This window comes from Cupressus sempervirens, chromosome 9 (genome assembly GCF_028749045.1).
Source record: "Cupressus sempervirens isolate cs-2001-9-10 chromosome 9, ASM2874904v1, whole genome shotgun sequence".
Taxonomy (NCBI): domain Eukaryota; kingdom Viridiplantae; phylum Streptophyta; class Pinopsida; order Cupressales; family Cupressaceae; genus Cupressus; species Cupressus sempervirens.
In genome coordinates, this window is record NC_143126.1 from 236,419,772 (window position 1) to 236,440,955 (window position 21,184).

Consider the following 21,184-nt stretch of genomic DNA (forward strand, 5'->3'; position numbering starts at 1 on the left):
GGGTACGCTCATCCTGGCAATTTAGAGAAGTCGATACCCGGTACCTGCAACCTGCATAAAAATCATGCATGTACAAGCACAATATATACTAAACTAAACATGCAATGGCAGGAAGTGGTGCATCGTGTAGATCCCGACTAGCAGGTGACTGTGACTCCCTTCCTTAACCACATCAGACACGCCATACAAAAGCAAACATGCGAAGCAAACACACACACCATACACATGCACGTATGGGGTAAGTATCCATAATAAAACACATATGATAATAAATCATCTTACTAATCATCATTAATAACTGGAAGTAATGTAATGATCATCATCAATAATTGTGAACACTAAAAATAATCATCATATATACATGAAATGTAGAGTCTAAGTAATCTCATCACATAATAAAATGAATCCATAGCAGAATATCTGTTAATCTCATAACAATGCTGCTAACCATCAACATAAAACTAGCTCCAAAAGAGTTCAACAATGATAACAAAATGCGAACTAGGGGCAAGCACTACAATAAAACCTTTAAGAGCTCCAGTAGAAAGAACCCACTTCTTTACAAAAATTAGGTTAGGTATCCTCCCTCCAAACTTACCAAAAAGAAAGGTAGTGAACCTCAAAATATTTCTAAGGAAGAATCATTGAGATTGAAACACATTCAATCCACCTATTTAGAAAGTAGAATACCTCACTAGAGAGGCTTTAACATATTACCAAAATGGGTGTTTTAGTTTCGTAGAGGAGTTGAATTGCAAACCACTGATAGTGGGGGAGTCACCAGAGTTGGGGTCTTCAGGACCAATTCTTTTTCTATTTTTGTGATGAGTAGAGTAGAGAAATAGGTGCTAGCAAAAGAAGACTCACCTTCAAAATTATTACCACCATGTGGTAGAACCCCATACACCACCGGGAGAGAGACAACAACAGCACCCCCTACCTTCACCTGGGAAATGCTTTTAGAGGTTTCTTTAGCTCCACCTCCAACCTACTTCATCTCAATGTTGCACAACACATTTCAAACACACACACATGTCTATGTGCGTATGTGTTTGCTTTTAAAATATTGTATGATTTAGGCTTTCAAGAAAGCTTAAGGCATTTATATTTGGATGAAATTTGTCAGGTTTGGAAGATAGATCCCATTAAAGCTTAATGTGATGGGTCTTATGACAAATAAAATTAGGTTCATATAATCAAAACTCATATTGTGTACCAAAATAAGGTTTGCAAATTTATAGGATTTTGACAGATAGTTTATTAAATTATTATGAAGTTTAAGTTATTGCTTAATTCCAGCTCAACATTTCACTGCTGCATGATTTTACAATCACCATTTTATCTATAGTGTTAACCACCATATATGGATCATCATAGACTTCTTTTTTGATCGCATATTAATTGCAAAAGAAATAATGTTATTTTAGATTTAAACTTCACCGTAGTTTCTATTTTAAATGGTGGTTAGTTATGATTAAATCTTAGAGTTTGTAATGATTGAAGACAAGATAAAGAAAATTTTATTGATTTTAGCTCCATATTCAGTGTTCTTGAAAACATGATTTTCTTCTTTTTCAAGTAAATCTATAATTTATTGCATAGTTATATCTACCAAATTCTACATAGTATCATAGCTAGGGCTGCTAGATAGAAGAGAAATTTTAATTTTAATTTTAGGTAATAGAGATTATATTTTTAAGAATGGAATTTTTAGCAACTTCCATTCTCATTACATTCAATGAATAATTCATCTTAGGCCCACAAGTAGACATTTGCATAGAAGACTCATGGCAATAGATATTGAATTAAATTTTGTATCAAAGATTGGTAAAGGTCATGCTATCTTTGTATGGTTCTTGCCTTCTTTTTCTCTCCAATGTTGCACTATTTTTGTGGATCTATCATGCCTCTTTATGCCAATATTTTTTTGCATCCACTTGATCAAATTTATAACAAAATAAATTACTCTTGTATTTTCAACTACCAATCTGTTCTTGCATAATTAAGTATCATTTTTAGGGTCACTTGTATAGATTCATGTGTCATCTGCATCCCTGAATGATATATATTTTTCCTTTATTTTTCATCGATTCATTTTTTTGGAACACATATGAAGATTATTGTCTTCTTTATCTTTCATTGGTAGATGTTTTTTTGTGTTTGAAATATCTTCATTATTTGAGTAGTGTTGTTGGGGAAACTCATGCATATTGAGTAGTGTTGTTGGAGGGATGAGGCTCCTATCATGATGATGGTAAATGATCTGAGTCTAATAGATTGGTTGAAGGTGAATGTATGGGAGAAAAAGGAAAAATGCTTAAAATGGGAAAATGGTAATGCTAGATGTAAGTACGCTATTAGACTATGGCATGTTCACTATGAGGCTAGAAGAATTAATTCTTAGGATATAATAAGAATTGTCTCTTTTATGTTAGTTTAGCCTAGAGATCACATAAATATAGTTTAGCTATTGATAAATTCTGGAAAAGTCTCAAGACCCATAATCTTCCAGCAAAAATTAGTTATTTTTGGTGGGCTATGGTTGATGGAAAAATCCTCACACTAGAAAATCTATCTAAACTTGGTCTCACGTTAGCTTATACATGCGCCCTATGTGAAAAGAATGTTGAGTCTATCAATCACATTCTATTACTTATTCTAGATGAAAATTATTCTATTTTCCACATCATCAAAAAAATCACCAAGGATAGTATAAATTACTCATGTTTCCCCAAAAGCCTTATGTCCCCTAAACTTCTTGATCTAATATTAAAACAAAACTAGAATATAAAACAAAGTTTGATAGATATCAATTGGTAGAAGACCAGGAAATGGAAAACATGTTACTAGATTTTACCCGAGAAAGGATGGTTGAAGTGTAATGTGGATGGATGTTTCAAATAAAACCCTAGTGTCACTAGAGCCTAAGGAATTAACCTATACTAGAAAGGAAATATCATTCTATTCTTTTCCAAGTTGTTGGGTATTAGGTCCAACAACTATGCTAAGGCTATAGCAATGTAGTTTGGTATGAAAATTCTGCAAGACTTGGAACTGGAAAAAGTTGCGTTGGAAGGAGACTCAAAGATCATTATTGACATTGTTTTAAAAAATGTCAAATTCCCATGGAGTGTTGTCCATTTAATTCATGATTGCAAAACAAGACTCTCATCATTCAATAGTGCACTAATCAAGCACACTCTTAGAGAAGGTAAAAAATTTGTGGACTACCTAGATATGTGGGGTCTAAACCACAAGGAATGGAATATCATGACTATTGAGATCATCGGTGTTGCACACATTGCATAATATTGTTATATATATAAATTATTATATTATATTATGTAATGTTTCACCTAGGAGTGCCTAGATGAATATGCAACATGTAAAGATTCTTGCGAGATATACTTGATGAGTTCTATTGGAACATTGTGATAATATCTAATGTAATTTTTTAATATTGATGAAAATAACTAAATGAGAATAATTAAATATGGGGTCAGTGGGTTAGGTAGCACATGGTTTTACCTCATGCTTGATGTAATACTACTTGGTGGTTTTGGTGGCTTGATGTAATAACACATTCAATCCACCTATTTAGAGACTAGAATAGCTCCCTAGAGAGGCTTTAACATATTACCAAAATGGGTGTTCTAATTTCATAGAGGAGTTGAATTGCAAACCACTAATAGTGCGGGAGTTACCAAAGTTGGGGTCTTCAGGACCAATTCTTTTTCTATTTTTGTGAAGAATAGAGTACAGAAATAGTTGCTAGGAAAAGAAGACACACCTTCAAAATTATTACCACCATGCAGTAGAACCCCATACACCACCGAGAAAGAGACAATAAAAAAACCACCTGCCTTCACCTTGGAAATTCTTTTAGAGGTTTCTTTAGCTCCACCTCCAACCTAGTCTAGCTCGAAGTTGCACAACACATATCAAACACACACACATGTATTTCTGTGTATGTGTTTGTTTTCCAAATATTGTATGATGTGGGCTTTCAAGAAAGCTTAAGGCATTTATATTTGGATGAAATTTGTCAAGTTTGAAAGATAGATCCCATTAAAGCCTAATGTGATGGGTCTTATAACAAATAAAATGTGATTCATATAATCAAAACTCATATTTTGTACCAAAAAAAGGTTTGCAAATTTATAGGATTTTGACAGATAGTTTATTAAATTATTAAGATGTTTAAGTTAGTGTTTAATTCAAGATCAACATTTCACTGGTGCATGATTTTACAACTGCCATTTTAACTGTAGTGTTAACCACCACATATGGATGATAATAAACTTCTTTTTCAATTGCATATTAATTGCAAGAGAACTAATGTTATTTTAGATTTAAACGTCATGGTAGTTTCTATTTTAAATGGTGGTTAGTTATGATTAAATCTTAGAGTTTGTAATGATTGAAGACAAGATAAAGAAAATTTTATTTATTTTAGCTCCATATTAGGTGTTCTTAAAGACATTATTTTCTTTTTTTTCAAGTAAATCTATAATTTATTACATAGTTATATCTACCAAATTCTACATAGTATCATTGCTATGGTTGCTAGATAGAAGAGAAATTTTTATTTTTATTTTAGGTAATTGAGATTATATTTTTAAGAATGGAATTTTTAGCAACTGCCATTCTGATTACATTCAAACAATAAATCATCTTAGGCCCACAAGTAGAGGTTTGCATGGAAGACTCATGGCAACAGATATTGAATTAAATTTTGTATCAAAGATTGGTAAAGGTCATGCTATCTTTGTATGGTTCTTGCCTTCATTTTCTCTCCAATGTTGCACTAGTTTTGTGCATCTATCATGCCTCTTTATGCCAATATGTTTTTGCATCCACTTGATCAAAGTTATAAAAAAAAATTACTCTTGTATTTTCACCTACCAATCTATTCTTGCATAATTGAGTATCATTTTTAGGGTCACTTGTATAGATTCATGTGTCATATGCATCCTTGAATGATATATATTTTTTCATTATTTTTCATTGATTCATTTTTTTGGAACACATATGAAGATTATTGTCTTCTTTATCTTTCATTGGCAGATGTTTTCCTATGTTTTTCATATCTTCATTATTTGACTAGTGTTGTTGGGGAAACTCATGCATATTGACCATGATTTTCATCTTGGTTTTAGAGAAATCTTTTCATTTAGCACCTTGGTAGTTATGATTCGATAGTCGTCCACAAGTTTTCTTGTTATTTCGCTCTTTCCTTTTTTCTTTCATTAAGTTTTCTTTCATCCTTAGTTAAAATTAAGGAGGCATGCTGATGTTTAGCAACATCTCAATGTTTCACTAATGCACAATTTTCCAATTACCATTTTAAGCTTTAGTTTGAACCATGATTTATTGATCATCATGGTCATCTTTTATGATTGCATGTTAATTTGGATTTAAACTTCACTATAATTTGATCGTTAGTTGTGTATAAATTTTATACTTTGGAGTGAATGAAGATAATGAGATAAATATAATTTTATTTAATTCAACTCTATTTTTTTATTTTTGCAAAGATTTTTTTCTTTGTCTTTTAGTTTGATCGTCATGCAGCTATAGCTGTAAAATTCTATTGTTTCTAGAGTAGGAGTGGAACTCTTGGGTGTAAGCTTCAGAGTTCTTCCTCGTTTCCACTATACCTGATTACTTTTTATCTTTTGAAAATATGTTGAGCAATGGATGCTACGAAAAACACGCAATTTAGGCATCAAATTTATGTATTGTCATTGGATGAATTTGAACTTTTGACAAGAAGGGTGTACTTGTATAGAATAAAAAAGTACACGTATAATGTGCAACAAAGAATTTTACATAGAAGTAACATTTTTTAATGCTCTTGACTATAAATAGGAAGAACATGATTATTTCCACAGAAAACATAAAATTAGTAGAAGCCTTTATGATATGAATTTTTATTCATTTCTTTTATGTGGTTGAGAGTACATAATACCATACCCACTTCCAAAAATATTTTGATATTAATCAACTTAAGTTGTTCAACACTTCATGCATGATAATATATTTCTTGTATAAGAAAATTAAAAATGAAATGAATGTATTGACATGATATTGTAATGTGTGTGATAGTGAAAAGCAAAAGAAATTAGTAAATTTAATGTTACTTTGTTAGCCTCATTCTTACCTTCAACTTGTATTCCATTGGTAGCATATAGTTTTAACATCTTTGGTAAACCATTTCTTGACAACCTGGATGATCATGTAATCGGACATGTTACACAAAACATTACCTTCCAGTAGTTTGATTGCAAATTATAGTGAACTCATTCTTTCTTTATGCTTTGTCAATTTGATCTTCAATCTTTGTGGCAGTTTTTGTAGTTGAATCTTAAGTTAGGCCTTCAAAAGAATGTTATACATAATTTAGAGAATGTCTTATATGTTGCCACTACATATTACTGTAATTGTTATTGATAGACTTTATAAACTCAACTTTCAATCATGATGGTTTAGTCTAAAAATACCATTCATAATAAACTTGTAAATGATTATTATTTTATTTTCATCATAATAAACCATTTATAGAGCATTAGCTGAAAATTAATGCACTTATCTTGTGGGAAAATTAATAAACCTATCTTCTAGGATATTGTTCACCAGTCTCATTTATACCTCAAACATCTTGCACAGTACTCTTACCCTTTGACTCGGATACCAAGTTTAAAAAATAAGGAAGAGGAAGAAGAGAAATCTAAGGAGAAAACCAAATATGAGCTTTACTGAACATGAGCCCTCATCTATTATATTTATAGACAAATACATATTAAATGCTATCTAAATGCCATCTATATCACCGTGGAAGAAATTATGGGTATGTTATCGGCCCGCCCTTAAATGGGTTGCCATGATGTATTGCATCCATCTCAATCTTTGGCTACAATCTAATCGTTAATAATCCTCTCTGCATTTTGGGTTAGTAGAGACACACAACCCCGAACATGGGAAGTTTGGCGTGCATGAAAATAAGCACAATATTAATGCTTGTTCTTCTCTCCCTTGCATATTTGAGGCAGTCGGCGGCTTCCACCTGCGGCAAACACTACACAAAAATGATGCTTTATCAAATGATAATGCAGCTCTAAAAATGGAGGAGTTAACTATTTCTAGCTCAACCTGTGGCGATTCTCCATGCCCTCCACCACCACCAACATTGCTATACAAACAAGTTGCCTTGTCAGACCATAATAATAACAATAATAATGTGCTCACAAAAATGGAGCAGTCATCTGTTTCTAGTCCCAACTGTGGCTCCTCTCCATGCCCTGCTTCATATATTTAGCGTAAGGACATCTACTGAAACCCGTTTTTCTTTCCTCGTCTATTCTTATGCCTAAACATTAGTTGCTCTGCATAAATAAAACCTGTTGTTTTGTGTGATTCTGTTCTTCAATTATTTTCATTCCTTCAATGAAACATTGACTAGAATGCATCTGTGCCTAACAAAGCAACCACCTGTTGGTTGTGTATATGCTCTCTATATAAATAGGCATCTCACCACACAAACAGAATTGTTTGTTTTCTGTAATTCCTTGCTTTTACCTTTTTATATTCCTTCACATTCATTTGCATTACTGTTGCATTGCTATGAATAAATCATTTTTACATTTTTACGTTGTACAGAACTAATGGAAACATGACAAGCGCCATATAAAAGAGAGAAGTTAATAAAGAGTTGCAACTAATGTGTTAAAGACAAAAATATATAAATGGTTAAGGACTGATGAAAACGTGACAAATGTGACAAATGTCATGTTCCAAAAAATTAGTAGAGCTAAAGACAGAAATATAAGTGAGCTAATGGAGATTTTAAGCTTTTTTTAAATATTGCATGGAACAATGTAACACGAGAATTATATATAGTCACATGGAGAAGCTTTATGAAGAAATATGATTGATTAAGATTTTTTTTTTATCATTGGCATTTTAATTACAAAATAAGAAATTTAATGTCAGGAATGTGATAATAAATCGTAAATAATTTCATTAGATTGTAATGCATACTAATGTGTATTAATAATATGTGTTAATAAAGATTCTCATCATTTAAATTCATGTATTTATCATAGTTTTCAATTATTTATATATTTGTATAACATTGAATTGGATTTTTAATTCCTCTATCAGCAAAATGCAAATGTATATAATGATAAGTGAAAAAACATGTGTTCTTCCATGCTGCAAGAAATATATCTTTTGGGTAAATTAGAAGTAAATAAGATTGTGCTCTAAGATTTATTCTGTGTATAGGGTTGGTTATTAAAATAATTTAAAAATTGAACTTTTGAATAAATGTTCATCATTATTTGCATTCTTAATAACATTTTTATATTAAAGCACCAATGTGTTAAACATATGTTAATGTAAAAGATGATTATTTAAGAAATTACCCTTTCATTTATACGAAGTTGTATATAGCTCTCATATTGAATGTTCGACAAGATATGAATAGTGAAATTTATATCATAGTGCTACTTGGCTCCACAATTTTATACACTTGCCACATGATTTTAAAATTTGAATCCAACAAATGACTAGTTGTGGTTATTTGGAATTATCCATTTATACCCTACCAATAAGGTCTATGGATCTTTTTAATGTGTAAAAAAGAGTAACATGAAATCATAGGGAGAATTCAATTTGAGTGATGTTTCACCTAGAATATATTGTATACTCTATTTATTAACAAGTAGATCATGAATTTTTAGGAAGAGGACACATTTAGTTCTAGCTTGACAATGATTGAATGGTTTAAGCCAAAAGAAACTTCTTTGTATATTAACTAACTAATCTTTTACTTTATTTACGGTGTTTCCCATTATTGGAAACAACTTTAGTGTCCCTTAAGAGATTTTAATTATCTAACATTAATTTGTGAGCCATGCAAGTTTTTGTGCTAAATATAATTCTAGAGGATTATTTATAAATACTTTTCTAAGAGATCTTGTATTAGATAGACATAAACCCATTTTTGTCTTTAAAATTAGATATGGGCGTCAGTTTGAGAGATTGTGATATATAAAGAACAAGATAAACGTGGATTTTTTAAAGGAAGGAGAAGAGAAAAAATAAAGTAGGTTGTATTGGAAAGATGAGAAAAATGCCATGTAACAAAGGAATTTTATAATTAGGTTGTTGTGTAGTAAACAACAACCTAGCTAATGCTACTTAGTAAAATTAGATAGGCTATTATTGGCTCTAATTATTTTCTCATTTCCTTTGTGGTTGATCCATTGGTGGTCAAAAGAAACTTCCCTTTCAAATGTGAGAGTATGCAAATGGAACACCCAAATCTTGGGATTAAAATTAAAGAACAATGACAAGTGAAAATTGATGGATCAACTATGTTTAGGATAGCCAAGAAATTCTTTCTTTGAAATTTCTTATTCTTTGCCACTTCAATATTCAAACTTTGTGGACTTTTTGTACCTAAAACTTAAGTTTGGTCTGTACAAGAAATTGATCATCTTACATGTTTCTCCTATGCATTTCTTCAATTGATGTCAATAGACTTTATAAACTCACCTTTAAATTATGATAGTTTTGAGAGAAAATAACTTTCATAATAAATTTCTCAATGATTATAATTTTTTTTTTTAAACAAAAAGACATTTGTAGAAGCCCAAGAAACATTATTTCTTTAAGTTGTCTTATGCTTGTCTCTTTGATCTTCAAACTTTGTGTCACTTTTTGTACCTAAATCTTAAGTTTAGTCTATAGAAGAAATTGATCATCTTAGATGTTGCTCCTACATATCTGTGCAATTCTTTTTAATAGACTTTATAAATTAAACTTTCAATTATCTTCATTTTGACTAAAAATACCATTCATAGTAAATTTCATAATGATTATAATTTCATCTTTAAGGGCTTAATACTAATCTTATAGCCCATCAAGCTTATATCTAAGCAGTATAACCTGAATGGTAACTCTATTCTATGGAAGAACATTTTGAAAAACTAATAGCCTAATTAGAATAGGCGGTAGAAACCAAATAAGAAATGGTAGAAAAAGCATATTTTGGGGGAAAAAATTGGAGGGATGAGGCTCCTATCAAGATGTTGGTAAATGATCTGAGTCTAATAGATTGGTTGAAGGTGAATGTAGGGGAGAAAGTGGAAAAATGCTTAGAATGGGAGAATGGTAATGCCAAATGGAAGTAGGCTATTAGACTGTGGCATGTTCACTATGAGGCCAGAGGAATTAGTTCATAGGATATAATAAGAATGGTCTCTTTTATGTTAGTTTAGCCTAGAGATCACATGAAGATATTTTAGCTGCTGATAAATTTTGGAAAAGTCTCTAGACCCATAATCTTCCAGCAAAAATTAGCTATTTTATGTGGGCTATGGATCATGGAAAAATCCTCACACTAAACAATCTATCTAAACTTGGTCTCATGTTAGGTTATACATGTGCCCTACGTGAAAAGAATGTTGAGTCTATCAATCACATTCTATTAATTATTCTAGATGAAAACTTATTCTATTTTCTACATCTTCAAAAAAATCACCAAGGATAGTATAAATTACTCATGTTTCCCCAAAAGCCTTATGTTCGCTAGACTTCTTGATATAAGATTAAAAGAAAATTAGAATATAAAACAAAGTTTGATAGATATCAATTAGTAGACGATCAAGAAATGGAAAACATGTTACTAGATTTTACTTCAAAATGGATGGTTGAAGTGTAATGTGGATGGATGTTTCAAATAAAACCCTAGTGTCACTAGAGCCTAAGGAGTTAACCAATACTAGAAAGGTAATATCATTCTTTTCTTTGCCAAGTTGTTGGGAATTAGGTCCAACAACTATGCTAAGGCTATAGCAATGTAGTTTGGTATTAAAAATCTGCAAGACTTGGAAATGGAAAAATTTGCATTGGAAGGAGACTCAAAGATTATTATTGACCTTGTTTTAAAAAATGTCAAATTCCCATGGGGTGTTGTCCCTTTAACTGATGATTGCAAAACAAGACTCTCATCATTCAATAGTGCACTAATCAGGCACACCCTTAGAGAAGGTTAAAAAGTTGTGGACTACCTAGATATGTGGGGTCTAAACCACAAGGAATGGAAGATGGTGACTATTGAGATAATGGGTGTTGTACACATTGCATAATATATATATATATATATATATATATATATATATATATATATATATATATATATATATATATATATATATATATATTTTATTATATTATGTAATGTTTCGCCTAGGAGTGCCTAGATGAACATGCAACATGTAAAGATTCTTTTGAGAGATACTTGATGAGTTCTGTTGGATGATTGTGATAATATCTAATGTAATTATTTAATATTGAGGAAAATAACTAAATGTCTAATATTAAATATGGGTTCAGTGGGTTAGATAGCACATGGTTTTAGCTCATGCTTGATGTAATACTACTTGGTGGTTTTGTGGGACATGCTACTATATAAGCAATGACAAGGGTAGTTGTAGAAACAAGATAGAAGGCAAAAAAATAGTAGTCAACCGAGACAAGACTTGATAGTTTAGCCAAGGGAGCATTTGTGAAGGTTGGAAGAATGATATAGGATGTGTGGTTCATGCTTGTTCACATGGATTTCTCAATATGGCTATGAATTTGAAGGTTTCTATGGTTATATTGCAATAGTATTTTTGTTGAATAATACATGGTTATGGATGCTTTTGAAGGTCGGGTTTTTCCCGTAATGAGGGTTTCCTAGGCTATATCTTGTGTCACATTTTTTGTGAGTACGTTGTCTATTCTCTTGTATTTGGATTTCAATTGCATATTTATTTTAGATCTACTATGGGTTATGTAGAAATAGTTATATTCTTTTGTGCAAATTTCCATACAAGTGGTTTCAGAATTATGGTTTTATTAAGTTGTAACCTTAGATTTATTCCTTGGGAATGAATGAAAGCAAGGTATTTTTTAGTGGCTAACATTCATGAATTGGCTAATTTTAGAAAATTTTCGCTAGTAATTTGGCTAATATTTTCATATTTAATGCAACCCAAATTGCCACATTTTTATAAAATTTAGTTCTAAAATATTTAAAATTGCTCAACAACTTATTTTATTAAAAAAAATAAAACTAAAAGTTTTGCCACAATATTTAATACATGCTTAGATTTGAGTCATGTAAATATTATATATTATTAAAGAAATTATATTTAATTGACTAATAATTATTATAATTATTGGCTATTTTAGTGATATATAACCAATATTTAGTTTTCACTATTTATTTAAAAATATAATGTAATGGTCCCCACAATATTCTATGAGGTAAAAAATGTTCAATTTAGATTCGTAAAGATTAATGAACTTCTTAGAGATTTTTCAATATTTTATACACAAAAAATATGATTCTAAACTAATTGCTCATATAAACAATATTTTAAATAAAAAATTTGAGAGATTCGCTGGTAGAAATAATTTTGTTTTTCAAAATAATGAAAGATTCACGAAAATTTTGTATCCTTTTCTAGAGGGGGTGTTCATGGATGTGATCACTATGCCATGGATTTTGGCATGACATTATTAGATATATATGTACTTTATTGGTGCTCATTGGTTTGGATTACTAATTTAGTTAAGGTGGTATATCTTCTTGGTTGAAGATCGTGGTTATTTGGTTTCTTTTAATGAGCTCATGATGTACACTTTGAGTTATATGATGGTTTAATTACTTAGTTGGTCCTCATGGTTAGAGGATAGTTTTTCATCATGCTTTCATGGATAGCGTGAATACATCATTTAGTGGGAGCTTGTGGTAGTGACAAGATGACAGTGCAGGATTAGTTCCTAGTTTGGTTTGGATCTTCTTGGGTTGGATATCTTGGTTTCACTTGGTATTGAGACTTTGGTTGCGTATGTAGATCTAGAGGATTCTCATGTAGGAGATGGATTTTATGATGCCATGAGTGACTTGGTACCATGGTTGAGTGGGAGTTATTGACATTGATATATTTAGTGAGTGTTTTGAGATGTTGGAGATTTTTCTTAGATCCTATTTTTGTTGAAGCTTCTTTGACATTTGCATGGTGAACTTGTTATCTTCATGGTGTGTGAATATTGTTAGATCTTTAGGACTCATGGGGTTCTTGGTTATTTTCATGGTGTATGAAGATGGTTTTTTATGGTTTGTGGAGATGGATTTTATCATGGTGTATGGAGATGGTTGCATCTTGAGGAAACATGGGGTTCTTTGAAAAGGTTTGGTTTATGCCTTCATTTGGAATGTTATCCTTGGTGTGAGGATGGTTTCATTATTTCCATGGTATACTCTTGATGTGCATTTAGAGTTTTGACCTGTTATGGTATGTTCATATGGAGCATGTTATCTCTTTGGTTGAAATGGTTAGATCAGGTTGTCATGTTTTTCTTCCTGAGGCCATGGTTTGAACTTTCACATTGACCTTGGTTTGGTTTCTTAAAGTTGAGTACGTTGATCATTTTTTGGACACTTCATAATATTTTTATGTTCCCATTTTAATAAAATAGGATTATGGCTAGATCGAAACTTGGCAATAGTAAAAAGTAAGAAGTCGTGAATGATGTTCTAGTTTAAGGATAAAAGTAATATGTCCACTGTAGCCTACATTTAGGTTATTCTTGGAGCACATGATGGACCAAATAAAACTCCTATTCTATAGGTCTAGATCCTAGATCTCGGTGAAGAAAAAATCATTAAGATCTATCATTAAGTCCAAAAAGTCAATGATACCTCCATATTTTTTGAGGGAAAAAGAGGGTGTTGAAATACCCCATGACCATCCACTGATCTAGTTTATTTTTCTTACCATCTAGAGTGATCTGCTCCTAATAAATCTTCCTAGCTCCAACAATATTTGGGGCATAAACATTAGTTATATCCCACACTAGGTCTTGGATGGCATGAGTAAAGAGCATGTGCTAAACTTGCTTACTTTGGAAAAAATTAGAGCCAACGAGAAGGACTAACTTATATAGCATGGAAGGACCACCAAAAAAACCTTTAAATTAAAGGGTAAAACAAAGGGAAGTAGGCCAAATATTATTTCTTACTAAAGAAAATGAGGAGGAAAACATTTTTTTCGTTTTAATAGAACAACATCCTTATTAAGACCCTTAATAAGGTTCTTAACTAACATCTACTTCTGAAAATTGTCGAGAGATCTCATATTTTAGGAAAAAAATATCATTGATAATGTTTGGAGTAAAGATTCTCAAGAGTGCTCTGGCTCACATTAGTAATGTCCTTCTCATTGAACTTATTCACCAAGTCTGTAACCAAATGCCACCGATTCTTCTACAAAACACCCACATCTTCTGACTTCTAGGTATTCAAGAGGGAGGAGATAAGAGGATAATATCGAGGTAGGGAGGGAGAGGGGGGAGGTAAATAGGATACCAATAGGGAAGATAAAGAGGGGGAAATGAGGGGAAGTGGGTGGTTAATAGGGAGAGGGGTAGGGAAGAAAATGAAAGAGTCCAAGAAATAGAGGAACCAGCTCCCAGTGTGAGGAGGAAGGTAGGAGAACAACCAGAGAAGAGGAAGCAACTAGGGAAGAGAAATGAGTGGAAAAGGTGAGTGAGGGGAAGGAAGAAATGAGAGATAAATTGAGATTAATTCCCATGGATAGTAGTAAAGTACCTAAAGGTATCCTAGAATCAACTACTACTACTTTAGGAGAAGGATTGATAGTAGGATCCTTAGGGAATGCATTCAAGAGGTGGCCCAATATGGAAAAAATGTTTTAGTATAGCATATAATTAAAATATTGAAAAGGGTAGGGAAATGAAACCTAACCTAGATTCAAGGACCATTGAAATCAGGAACACCATCCTAGAGACCATTGAAATGTACAAACCCGAACATAGATAAAGTGAGGCCAATTATGGGTGACAACATCAACATCTAGGAATTGACAAAATAAGTTATCAATCCCTTCTAATAAATCCTTATCTAGAAATTGTAGGAGAAGGATAGGAAGGAAAATCTAGATAGAAACTACACTAGGGAGATGGGCCACTAGGTCAAACCCCAGACACTACTTACAAAGATATAAGGATAGCCAAAAACCACTGACCACCCACCAACATGCACAACGGGTCCCACTTGAGAGAAAAAGAGACATATAAGAATCCTTTGGGAATCACTGAAACTATGATAAAACCTTTAAGGGCTCAAGTAGAAAGAACCCACTTCTTTACAAAAACTAGGTTAGGTATCCTCCCTCCAAACTTACCAGAAACAAAGGTAGTGAACTTCAAAAGATTTCTAAGGAAGAATCATTGAGATTGAAACACATTCAATCCACCTATTTAAAGACTAGAATACCTCCCTAGAGAGGCTTTAAGATATTACCAAAATGGGTGTTCTTATTTCCTAGAGGAGTTGAATTGCAAAGCTCTGATAGTGGGTGAGTCACCAGATTTGGGGTCTTCAAGACCAATTCTTTTTATATTTTTCTTAAGAATAGAGTAGAGAAATAAGTGCTAGGAAAATAAGAATCACCTTCAAAATTATTACCACCATGCGGTAGAACCCCATACACCACCAAGAAAGAGACAACAACAACACCCCCTGCCTTTGGCTTGGAAATTCTTTTAGATGTTTCTTTAGCTCCATGGCCAACCTACTCAAGCTCAAAGTTGCACAACACATTTCAAACACGCACACACACACACACACACACACACATGTATATGTGTGTATGTGTTTGTTTTCCAAATATTGTATGATGTGGGATTTCAATAAAGCTTAAGGAATTTATATTTGGATGAAATTTTTTGGGTTTGAAAGATAGATCCCATTAAAGCCTAATGTGATGGGTCTTATAGCAAATAAAATGTGATTGATATAATCAAAACTCATATTATGTACCAAAATAAGGTTTGCAAATTTACAAGATTTTGATAGATAGTTTATTAAATTATTATGAAGTTTAAGTTAGTGTTTAATTCTAGCTCAACATTTCACTCGTGCATGATTTTATAATCGCCATTTTAACTGTATTGTTAACCACCATATATGGATGATCATAGACTTCTTTTTTGATTGCATATTAATTGCAAGAGAACTAATGTTATTTTAGATTTAAACTTCACTGCAGTTTCTATTTTAAATGGTGCTTGGTTATAATTAAATCTTAGAATTTGTAATGATTAAGGTAGGGAAATGAAACCTAACCTAGATTCAAGGACCATTGAAATCAGGAGCACAATCCTAGAGACCATGTAAATGTACAAACCCAAACATAGATAAAGTGAGGCCAATTATGGGTGACAACATCAACATCTAGGAATTGAAAAAATAAGTTATCAATTCCTTCTAAAAACTCCTTATCCAAAAATGGTAGGATAAGGATAGGAAGGAAAACCTAGATAGAAACTACACTAGAGAGATGGGCCACTAGGTCAAACCCCAGACACTACTTACAAAGATATAAGGGTAGCCAAAAACCATTGACCACCCACCAACATGCACAACGGGCCCCTCTTGAGAGAGAAAGAGGCATATAAGAATCCTTTGGGAAGCACATAAACTATGATAAAACCTTTAAGAGCTCAAGTAGAAAGAATGCACTTCATTGCAAAAACTACGTTAGGTATCCTCCCTCCAAACTTACCAAAAATAAAGGTAGTGAACCTCAAAAGATTTCTAAGGAAGAATCATTGAGATTGAAACACATTCAATCCACCTATTTATAGACTAGAATACCTCCCTAGAGAGGCTTTAACATATTACAAAAATGGGCTTTCTAGTTTCCTAGAGTAGTTGAATTGCAAACCTCTGATAGTGGGGGAGTCACTAGAGTTGGGGTCTTCAAGACCAATTCTTTTGATAGTTTTGTTAAGAATAGAGTAGAGAAATAGGTGCTAGGAAAAGAAGACTCACCTTCAAAATTATTACCACCATGCGGTAGAACCCCATACACCACCGAGAAAGAGACAACAACAACACCCCCTTCCTTCAGCTTGGAAATGCTTTTAGAGGTTTCTTTAGCTCCACGACCAACCTACTCTAGCTCAAAGTTGCGCAACACATTTGAAACAAACACACACACACACACACACACACACACACACACACACACACACACACACACACATGTATATCTCTGTATGTGTTTGTTTTCCAAATATTGTATGATGTGGGATTTCAAGAAAGCTTAAGGCATTTATATTTGGATGAAATTTGTTGGGTTTGAAAGATAGATCCCATTAAAGCATAATGTGATGGGTCTTATAACAAATAAAATGTGATTAATATAATCAAAACTAATATTATGTACCAAAATAAGGATCGCAAATTTACAGGATTTTTATAGATAGTTTATTAAATTATTATGAAGTTTAAGTTAGTGTTTAATTATAGCTCAACATTTCATTGGTGCATGATTTTAGAATCACCATTTTAATTGTCGTGTTAACCACCATATATGGATGATCATAGATTTCTTTTTTGATTGCATATTAATTGCAAGAGAACTAATGTTATTTCAGATTTAAACCTCACCGCAATTTCTATTTTAAATGGTGGTTAGTTATGATTAAATCTTAGAGTTTGTAATGATTGAAGACAAGATTAATTTTTTTTAATTCATTTTAGCTCCATATTCGGTATTCTTGCAAACATTATTTTCTTCTTTTTTAAGTAAATCTATAATTTATTGCATAGTTATATCTACCAAATTCTACATAGTATCATAGCTAGGGCTGCTAGATAGAAGAGAAATTTTAATTTTAATTTTAGGTAATGGAGATTATATTTTTAAGAATGGAATTTTTAGCAAATGCAATTCTCATTATATTCAACCAATAATTCATCTTAGGCCCACAAGTAGAGGTTTGCATAGAAGACTCATGGCAACAAATATTGAATTAAATTTTGTATCAAATATTGGTAAAGGTCATGCTATCTTTGTATGGTTCTTGCCTTCTTTTTCTCTCCAATGTTGCACTATTTTTGTGGATCTATCATGCCTCTTTATGCCAATATTTTTTTGCATCCACTTGATCAAATTTATAAAAAAAAAATTACTCTTGTATTTTCAACTACCAATCTATGCTTGCATAATTGAGTATCATAGTTGATTAATATCAAAATATTTTAGGAAAGTAGGTATGGTATTATGTACTCTCAAACCCATAAAAGAAATGAATAAAAATTCATGTCATAAGGCTATAGAATTCTTTCTCTAGAAACAATAGAATCTTACAGCTATAGGTGCATGATTATCAAACTAAAAGATGAAGAAAAATATCTTTACAAAAATACCACTAGCTTATATATATATATATATATATATATATAAAAGCTGAGAGTTATCCTTCTCGAGGTGCCTATTGCACTGAGGCAATTTATGAAAATAGGCACCTCGACAAGGATAACCCTCAGCAATCTAAATCAATCTCAAAGAAATTATATGAGGTGATGGAAGTAGTAGGACTCGTAACAATGATATTTGACTCTCCAACAGAAGAATCCATGGCTCAAATGATATGCTACAAAATATGGTATGTTTCACACATGAGTTAGCTATTCGTGATGCCAAAATAGAATCTTTACCTCCAAAGCTTATATGTGCAGATTGTGGGAATGCTTGTCATAGTCATGAATCTATATTTTCCAACATCTGTTGAACAACGAAGCTCATTTCATCAATAAAAATATATTTTATATGTAACATTTCTTCTTGAAAACTTGTGAGTCTTGCTCGTTCCAACTGAGAAAAATCTCTTATTGGTATCTTCAATTTTGAATGAATTGTAGAAGCTCCTATATTGAATGATGCAACTATTGTTGGTGCAATTAATAGAAGTGGAGAATGGGAGGGTATTGCCACATTTTGAAGAGATTGACTAATGTCACCAATTAGATATGATTTTCCTATTCTTGTTGTTCCTTGAATTATCATAAACAATGGTTCTCCATTTTGATTTCTATGGTAGTGTGTCATGATTATGTTGACTGCCTTTTTTTGTTTCTCACCAAGGGTCATGTAGTTTATGCATTGAGGAATTTCATCATAGATAAGGCACCCATGATTCTTCATGTTACTTATGAAATTGATTTCTTTGGTAGTGTACTCTTCTCCTTGATAATCAATAGACCAATTTGTTTGTCTATCAATGTCTCTTCTCCCCAACATGTCTATTTCTGAGAAATGTATATTTTGACCTTGGTGCAACCTAGATATAATCTCCCATTCATGTTCTTTGGTATTTCTGTGAACATCTTCATTGTCTTCAGTTTTAGAATCATTTGGGATTTCAACATTTTCTACAGACATTGTACGTTGAACATGCCAAGGGTTGTAATTGAATGTCTCCCAATTTTGTAAGATAGAGGCATCATAATGACCAATATCTCATTCAATATCACAGAATGGCTTGTACAAAAGTAACTCTGATAAACAAAAAAAGAGAAAAAGAGATATTAATTGATGCAACGTGAGAAGTAACTCTCCCAAAAATAGAATCTTTACCTCCAAAGATTCTATTTCACTCCTAGATTATTATTTGCAATAAAGAAAAGGTCATAGTGGGACTTCTTTAAATAAATCAAGAGTTAAAGAGTTATTAAGGATTCAACTTTTATAATACATGGATTGTTTATTAACCATTAAATTAAAATGTCTCAACAACTCTCTCATGTTTCTTTATCTCTCATCCTTCACACTATGTCTAGCTCGCACCTCTCTCTCTCTCTCTCTCTCTCTCTCTCTCTCTCTCTCTCTCTCTCTCTCTCTCTCTCTCTCTCTCTCTCTCTCTCTCTCTCTCTCTCTCTCTCCCCCATCACCAAATCCATCCATTTAATTCCCTACCTCATCTGTTTCCCCTCTTTTGTCTTTCTCTTTTTTCCCACACACTCCTACCATTTCATCCCCCAATTACCATTAATCTCTACATCATGTATTTCACCCTCTCCCTCTCTCTTTCATCCTAATTGCACTCTTTAAGTCTCTCCCCTCACTTGTCTCAAAATATCATCCCCCTAGCCTATTCACCCTCTATATCTACCGAATATCTCTCACCCTCTCTCACTCACCTGGCTCTTTACCTCTCACAATGTCTTCCCCATAATTACCCTCTTACACTCTCTCCTCTATGTAAACTCACCATGTCTTTCCCTTATTTATCTACTTTCTCTACCTCATATGTCTCCCATCTCCATGATATCTCTCATGTTGCCCCATAATTACTCTCTCTCACATTCCTTCTCTCCCTCCCTCCCTCCTAAGTAAACTAGTCATGTCTTCCCCTTATTTATCATCTTTCTCTACCTCATATGTCTCCCATCTCCATGATATCTCTCATGTCACCCCATAATCTCTCTCTCTCTCTCTCTCTCTCTCTCTCTCTCTCTCTCTCTCTCTCTCTCTCTCTCTCCATCTCTTTTCCTATTCACCATGTCCATTTATTCCATCACCTAATTATTATATTTCTCTCTACCTCATCATTCTACCCATCATTATTTTCTCTGTACCTCATCTCTCCCCTTTCACCTTTCTTCCAAATCCTTGACCCTATAGCCATCTTTTCTTCCTAATCTCTCTCTCTCTCTCTCTCTCTCTCTCTCTCTCTCTCTCTCTCTCTCTCTCTCTCTCTCACACACACACACACACACACACACACACACACACACACACCTCCCCTGCTTCATGCCTCTTTATCTCTAAACTTATATCTCTATGTCTAACTAATGTTTCTCACTCTCTCCCTCTTCTCTCCCTCCCTCACTCTCTCTCTCTCATCCCATCCTATTATTACCACCTACTCTTGTTGTCTCATGTACCTTTACCTCTTACCATATCTCCTGATGCTTACTTTATGTCTCACCCTAATCTTCTTTTCTTGTTTTCTTTGACATATATTTTCATATAATAACATCTCTCTCTCTCTCTCTCTCTCTCTCTCACACACACACACACACACACACACACACACACACACATGCAAATACCTATTTTAGATATTATCTATATTCACTCTTCCTCTTCCTCATCACCATCTCTCTCTCTCCACTCTTATTCTCCTCTTTATTTTCTCCCTCCCAATCTCTTATAATCTCTATATATGTTAACCTCATGTCACTCTCCATATATCCCCTAGCCTCAGTCTCTCTCACATGTTCCATGTCCCCTCCCTCAAGCCTCTA